The following is an 8487-nucleotide window of genomic DNA, read 5'->3' on the forward strand; positions in this document are numbered from 1 at the left end:
TAGGTGGCGAATTTCTGTTTTTCCCTTGAGTAGCACACAACTAATATCTGATCAACATTTACAGAACACCAACGGGGATGATAGGTCATATGTTTACATACAGGGAATGAGCGGCAACACCAGATCCTTACAGTGGTGTGGGACGTTTTAACTTGAATTAAGAGCGAAGGGATAAAGGCTCTGCTTAACCCTAGGAAATGGGATTCAGCCTAAATCTATTACAATCCACTCATCTTACTGTGCCCACTTTCCCATTCATCCACAGAGCAGATCAACAGGGAGGTTAATGCAGGAATATTGATCTTGGAGGGGAAAGTATTCTTGAAGTTAAAAGTCGATTTTTTTTTTTTATCTTTCTGTCCGATGAGTTCCTCCTACGGGGTGAGAGAGGATTATTCAAGAATAGGTCCCATAACTCCACATCACACGACTCGGCGAGACAAACGTCAGGCTGCATAATGCGAGCTTTTATGACAACACCTAGACGCAGCTCCGTCCAGAGCTTGAAGCGCCTGAAAAGACTGATCTTCATTTTGGTCAAACCGGTAAAAAGAAAAAAGAACCACATATGTAAACGGGGGAAGTGTAAAAAGAGTGGGCTAAATTTTGCACCGCTCATCTGCGTCCAGAAAAAGTGTTTGATGCAGTTTTTTCACTGATGCTATCTGGGCCATTTGATGAAGAGGAGATGAGATAAGTGCTGTGGGCTGTTGCCTCCATTAGCTGCCTGGCTTTAAGATAAAAGCAACCCCTGATCCCCACTGGGACGTACATGCTCTGTTCTGCAGATTCAGATTCAGCAGGAACTTTATTTCCTTCCTCCTCCTTTTCTTCTACAGCTGTTTGCTTGTTTGGGAATCTTTGCAAAAGAGAGAAAGAAAGAAAAACGCGTGAAGAAAAGCCCCGGGACAGTCTGTAGCTGTCCGTGGTGTTGAAACTGGGCCACCCTTTCGCTTAAAAGCTCGCTACCTGAATTTCGCAACTAGGTCTTACAAAGTGCCTCACTTCTAGCAAACCTACATCAGTGCCTCATCTACTCTCAGTTCAAAGCCAGACGGATCGATTCGCTATAGATCCGAGCAAAGATTAATCTGCTGAAAACAACACCGCTGCACTTTTTCTTTCTGTTCGCAGGTGGCACACTTGGTCCAAAAGGTGTTCTTAGGAACTAAAACAGCGTCGTTACCCCCTACACCTCATCCAGGTGTATGTTGCATGCCTCTAATTGCGTTGATTAGCTGCCGACGCTCTCGTTTACTCCTCTCCCCCCAGAAAAATCCCCCAAAAGTACCTTTGACAGAAGCGGTACTGGCAGCGGGAGCGCAAGGGAGACATCCAAAAGTATCGGATACCCCTCACCTCGGGTCGTTAGTGGACATCGATCTCTTCTAAGCCTTAATGACTGCAAATACAGCGCAGAACAATCAATCGCCATCAACACGCTGGAATATTCTGGGATGGGATAATTGATAGGTTGTCTCCCGGCGCGCAATGGAGAGGCTGCGGTGATTAAATTCTGTTTAACGTCTCGGTGGTGGTCCGTGTGCGCGCCTCTTTGTTTGTGGGTGTGCGGTTCAGGCTCAGAGATGGGGGTCTGTGGTGGAAGGGAGTAGGCTTACATCATCCCGCATCTCCAAGTGTTGGAACATGACGCCGGGCCGGCTATTGTTGGACGAGCGATGAGGCACCTGAGCGGCTCAGCTGTCCATCTGTCAGGAACGCACTCCCCCTTCCTCGGCTCACACACGCGTACCTTCACACACACATATAACGAGGTGCCGACGAGTGACTGGTCACACACACATGGTCTCCTTGTGTTTGTGTAATAAATAAATAAAAAAACTGCCTTAAGGTGGAACTGTTAATATTAAAAAGAAAACATTTGGATGGCTAATTCATGCCATTTTCAGTTGGTATTATGTCACCTTTATTAGGTATAGATAGAGACCAAAGAATGTAATAAATGTTTTGTCTTCATTAAGGTAAAAGTGAGTAGGAATTATTCGTAGCAATATAAATAGGTCAGTTATTTATCAATAAACAATTAGTTCATTAAACTAGAAGTGATTGGATGTTAGGTTTTTTTCATGGTTCCCGGTGCATCATGAAGTAATTTGTGACTCAACAAGTGTAGACTCTGATTAGGTAGCTTCCTCTGTCAGTTTAGGTCAAAAGTCAGAACTCGGATCTGGGAATGATGTCACACTCAAACAAAGCATGTTGTAGTTGCAGTTTGGTAAACCACAAGGATTTACCGAAGCCGTGGCTGCTAGGTAACCTTCCCAGTCTCCTCTCCCACAGTTCAGTGGGCCTCCTCGTTGAATTTCAGTCTGGAAACTCTTCCGACTACAAATAGAATGTATCAAAAGCTTTTTCCCTCCTACCATCACAATCGTAAACATGTGGAATCACTGGGATTAAACTGAAACTTTGGGCTTTAGTCATGAATGACTGATATTGAGTTTTTCAGTAACAAATGCTGCTGCGTGGTTTGGGGTGAAACATAGGATGAACATGTGGAAAAGGCCCTCATGCCTCCATGCTAAGTATGGTTGAGGATCTGTCATGCTGTGGTCTTGTTGCTCTTCCAGAAACAATGGGACCTGTCATAATGGACTACCGTAAATACAAGGAAATTTGAAATTAAAAACTTGTGCTCTTTACCAGAAAACTAACAGTGGGTCATCAATAGATGTTTTTCATACACATTTTCTATCCACAAAAATTAAAAACAAATTAATTTCAATCCACTTATCTTAACTGCAGTAGTGCCAGCTGCACCCTTTGACTTTCATGGGCAAGGCTTTGTGGTTTATATATTTTATTTGCATTTACTTATTTTACAACGGTCCACTTATTTGCATATGCATTTAGTAATATTGTTGTGGCTTGTAATTTTGTAGTACTTTACTTATATACTAAGACGTTTCATTAAATGAATTTCGTCACATCTGGACTTCCATAGGATTTTTTTTTTTTTTTTTTTTTTTTTTTAGGAACCCTGGGATAAAACAAACATTATTCGGCAAAGATTGGCTCTTTAACATCTAAAGCGCTTTGATCTGCTCCGTCTCTACTCGGACCTGCTGGAGTCCAGGCTGCTGTGTGAACTACGTGACATCAGTGAGGGAGCAGAAGAAGAAGCGGGGTGCGCAGCGGAGCCGGGTGAACTGGGCGGGCGCTGTTGCACGTGTTCTGAATCGGGGAGGTCGGGCTCGCATCGCGTTCCTCATGTCCAATCGATCCCCGCTCGGGAGGAGCGACGGGAGAGCATCAGGAGTATCACTCCTGCATCCCTGAATCCCTTCACTCTCATCAGCATCTCTCTCGGGCGACCGCGGCGCATCTCCGTGTCAGACTCGGGCAGCGGCTTGGAGGGAGGAAGAGGAGGAGGGGGTAAGAGGAACTTGTTTGGAGCCGGAGCTCGCCTTCGGGAGGGACGGAATTAACGCACTTCTTGGAGACTTTTTTTCTCTCTCCCCCCTCTCCAGTCTGATCTTGAGATGGGACTCGATGAGATCATGGCAGCCCGGAGCCGGTCGCTATTGCTCACCTGTGCCGTTTCTCCGGCGCAGCAGTAAAGCGCTCTCTTCGCACTATTTTGTGTGGGATCTGGACAAAGAGGATCAGAAGGATTGACTGAAGTCTGGAAGTTGAAGCGGAAAAGTGACAAAAGTGCTCCACTTCTCTCTCTCTCTCTTTCTCTTTCTCTCACTTGGATCCTGTACAGTTGGCACTGATCATGTCTTCGAGATTGTAGATCCGGGTAAGATGGCATTTCCCCCCCGCCCCCCAGCTACTCTCACCCCCTAACCACCCATCTCTTTCCACAGCGCCCTGTCAAATAGGATCATGACACAAGGATGGAGTAAGCGATGATAAGAAATTACTTTATGATGTCACTTTAGAGTTATTCGCTCTTGAATCGTGATCTTACACGCGTGGACCGCACCATGAGTTGAGTGAAACACCGACCCGGCTTCCTCCCGGTGTCTGTGGCGCAAACTACGGCAGATGTGAGGTGAGATTGATGCGGCGTTTCATGACTGGGAGAGGGTTAAAGGAGCGGCCGGAGAGCGATCTCAGCTGACCGGGCAATTTTCTTAAAAAAATGTTCTTAAAAAAAAAGACAAAGAAAAAAACCCGACTTTGCGTGGATTGTGACGTACTATAGATTAGTGGGAGCGGGAAATCCATGGAGCTTAGACAGATTTTAAGGCATGAAAATGACACCTATGAACAAAACAAAAATAAAAAATAAATCAGGAGTTACCGGCTTCTCCGAGCAGATCGTGCGCACTGAGGCGGAGTGAGACGAGAGGTGTGGTGCAGGAACTCTATTGAGCGCAAACAGAAGCGACGCTCTCTCTCTCTTTCTCTCTCTCTCTCTCTCTCTCTCTCTCTCTCATTCCCTCCCCCTCTCTCTTTCTCTGTCTCTCATCTATCTCTCCCCCCTTCACTCACACACTCCTACACACTTAAGCGAGAAGCGAAAATTACTTGCTGCATGTTAATGGACGCAGTAATGAGACCCAACCCCTATCGTGTTGTAATTGTTAGTCGTCCTTGTTTCCCCTTCTTCCCTCCCCGTCCTCCCCCTCTCATATCTCTTTGGCTCTGCAATTTGTACTGTATTTGAGACGCCGTAATTATTTCCCCATTGTTTTGTTTTGAACGCGGCTTTGGCTCTCCACGGAAAGCGCTGTTATTAGGGCGGACAGGAGGGGAAAGGAGAGGAGAGGGCGGTTGAAGAGGATCCGTCCTCGGACTTAATTCTCATTGACAGTCACATTAACACGGGAGCAGCGCTCTTAATCCTGGGGAGATTACTCTCTCCAACCTGTCACCCAGTCACACACACAGGCGCGCAGAGTGACAAACACCTGCGTAAAGGTACCTGTCCGGTGTTTGTGCGCACTCCCCCCACCCCCTCCACGCCAATATTCAGTCAATTACTCTTCATGTACTGTAATTCTACTCAAGCAGTGACGTCCTTTGCGTGACTGTCGACCTGGGCTGCCATCTCTTTCTGCCCCCCCCCTCTAACAAAAACACCCACCCACTCTGTTGAGGAACACATTATGCAAAAACAAAACAGTGGGGAAACATAAAGCTTTTAAGTATGTAACATAACTGAAAAATAAATGTAACATATTGATCTAATATTGGATCAAAAGGGATGGATATGTAGATTTATTTTAGCATTTTTTTTAACATGACTAAAACTCGTTTTGCTTCTTTTTTTCTTCTTCTTCTACCAGGATTTCACATCTGCATTATATTTGTAAAACTGAGACAACTTAGAGTATGGTGAGTCTGGTTACAAAACAATGTGAGAATAGTTCTGCTCTACAAAAGAGAGAGGAATGTTATGTAATCTGGGTACCGCAGTTGATTTCCTGACAAGGTAAAATACATGAAAAACGGTGTTTTCAAACATCTACAATTGCCGTAGAACAATTTGTGCCAAGAATGGCCTGTCAAAAAAAAAATCACCTCTCTCAATTTATTGTGGTCATAAAATGCTGAGAAAGCTTTTCCTAATTGTCTCTTTTTTATGTGTTTATGCAAAAAGCATAAAGGGTTAGCAAATATTAAAATGGCATGTTGTGATGCCTTTGTGACCGCCCCCCGTAGGTGTTTCCTCCCCGGAGTGAGAACCGCATCACCTGTATCGATGTGGGTAATCTTCTCACAGAGGGTTCAGCATGATTGGCTGCGAACAAGGAAGGAGAATGGATTGTGAGCAATTGAGAACGGACAGTGGTGTGTAGGAAAAAAAACAGAATAAGGTTCAGGCGGGAGAAGATGAGTCGGAGAGCAAGGGAGAGATCGGAGGGTGGGAGGGAAAAGAGGTACAGATGACATGTGCATGCTTGTGAAACGACGAGGCTTCGCCTACATAATAACACGCGTGATTGACAAAGTGACATCAGGGCGGAGCAGATTGGGGATCACTTACTCACCTACTGGTGCTAACAGATTGACTGTAATCAGCGCAAGGAGGAAGAGGAGGGGAGGAATAAACCCCGTTCACCCCCAAACCCCTCTGCCTGTGATGTTGTGGAAACAGATGCGAAACAAAAGCCACAATGCAGAAGAGTGACTGTCAGGCCACCTTCTGTGTGCATTGACTCAGAGAGCGTGAAAGTGATGTCACTGAAACGCAAAAGAAACAGAAGACAAACAGGACTGACTTCTCCTCTTAAAACAGGAGATCCATTACTCTAATGGAGGCAGGAGGGGGGAGTAGATCAATGAGTGCAAGTGCTGTGTGTGTGTGTGTGTGTGTGTGTGTGTGTGTGTGTGTGTGTGTGTGTGTGTGCATTTGTTTGTAATACCTTGTGGGGACCATTTGCCTGACACATATGATGTGGTGGGGACCCACTGCTCCTTGTGGGGACAGGAGCCTGGTCCCCACGAGGGAAAACACTGTTTTTGGGTCAGGGGTCAGATTTAGGACTTAGGTGTGAATTGAGTTTAGGTTAGGGTTAGGTATGTAATGGCTGTAGAGTCTGGAAGTTGTAGAAATGAATGGAAGTCAATGGAAAGTCCCCACAACAATAGCCACACAAACATGTGTGTGTGTGTGTGGATTTGTTTCATGTGACGGGGGCGAAACCACAACTTGGACAGAGGTTGTGACCGGTGGTGGAGAAAGAGTGTGTGTGTGTGTGTGTGGGGGTGTGTGTGTGTGTGTGGGGGTGTGTGTGTGTGTGTGTGTGTGTGTGTGCATGTGTGTGTGTGTGTGGTGGTTTGGACTGGATCCACTGTTCTGTAATAGGCCTCTGTGATCAGAATGGATCCTTCTGAGCGGAGCAGCGCGGCCCGGGATCAGGATGCAAGAACTAGCAGTGTGATGATGTTCACACACATCACTGCATATATCCATAAAAAAATAAATAAAAAAATCTAAAATCGCTATTGATCAAACAAAGTAAAAGTTCCCGTCAGCAGATTTGAGTGCGATCTGGTAAAGTTTCCCCCCTCTCTGCATCAGTCCGCCTGTCACTGCGGACCCCAGCGGGTCCAGACAGAGCAGTTTTCATCACTCCTCTACACAGCGTTAACTTCTCCTCCATCCATTCTCAGTCAGTGAGTCAGCCACTGCAAGGCCTTGTCTTCCTCCACCCCCCACCTCATTCCTTCGCCTCCATGTAGCAGCGGACAGACTCGCTCATACACATTTCCACATGGCCCCTGCTTGAGAAGACAGTGACAGGCATCTAGAGGTTTTTGTAGAGTGAAGAGAGATGAATCATATGCCAGGGAGGGATTTTCTTTCACCAAACATCTGGAAATGTTCTGCCCAAAGCAGGTTTCGAGGATCTAATGCTCCTTCGGGAAAAGTGACGCCACCTCTCGTGCCTCAAGGTGATTTTCCCCTGCAGCTTTACCTCACTTTGACCATGACAAATCTCTTTTAGTGATAGTAATGATTGTAATTGAACAGGCACAGTTCCTTCCCACTGTGATCCATCTATCACCTTGGATGCAATCTGCTGCCTCCCAATTTGTGCTGTTGTGCGCACGTCTGCTTGCGTGTCGGTCTCTCCCCCACAACCCGCCCCATTTCGGCAGGTGTGTAAATGTGTGCTGGGTTATGAGACGCTCCCATCACGTTGCGTAGCCCGCATGGATCTGTTGTAAAGACGGGAGGAAAAATCAGAGCCCGGGGCGTCCGAAAACAAAAAAAAAAAAAAACGAGTACGAAAAGTAGCTGGAACCTCGTGGGATGTGGGGATGTAGAAGTGGGGGAACGAATAAGAAAGGCAGAGATGATGTAAACAGAAAAAAACGACAAGAAAGATAGCCAGGGTATGTTCTGAATGGAGAGCAGGAGTGAATGAGTGTGGGAGAGTGATGCCTCGACAAGGAGGAGAGTGGTTAGTCAGGGCTGAGCTGAAATCTGTCAGGTTGTGTAAATGTGTGTGTTTGTGGGGTGTGTGTTTGCGCTGGAGGTGATGGCTTTGTAATGAAAACACCGGCTGCGGGTCCCTCTTCATGGCTGACTGATGTCAGTCACGTCCTGACAACAGCCTCCCCCCCAAAGGATGGCCGCTCTGATGGATGCTTGTTGTCTGGGGAAGCAAATACCGAAAACCACAAAAAATAAAATAAAATAAAATAAAAAAATAGCTTAAATACAGTGTAGCTTTTTAATTAAACACTTAGCTTTAGTTGACCATATAAAGTGCAGGTTGAATTACTTAAAATGTGATTTCATCGTGATGGAGGAAAGCACTTTTGGGGTGTCTGAGGCAATTGCATTGCAAGGCTTCTCCATTTTGTTGCTGCACATACTTTGTAAAAAAAAAAAAATTAAAAAAAAAAAAAAAAAAGACTGAATGTGAACTGTTTTCCGTACACCCACTGTTTTGTTTCTGTTTTATTCGACATTTTCCCCTCATTGGTTGGATGCTCAGTCCTGTCACTCAGGAAGATCAAGCCTGGTTGGTTATTGATGCAACTTGTTTCGTAATTTCC

Source organism: Poecilia mexicana, unplaced genomic scaffold (assembly GCF_051168715.1).
Source record: "Poecilia mexicana isolate PSO_F unplaced genomic scaffold, ASM5116871v1 scaffold_5, whole genome shotgun sequence".
Classification (NCBI taxonomy): domain Eukaryota; kingdom Metazoa; phylum Chordata; class Actinopteri; order Cyprinodontiformes; family Poeciliidae; genus Poecilia; species Poecilia mexicana.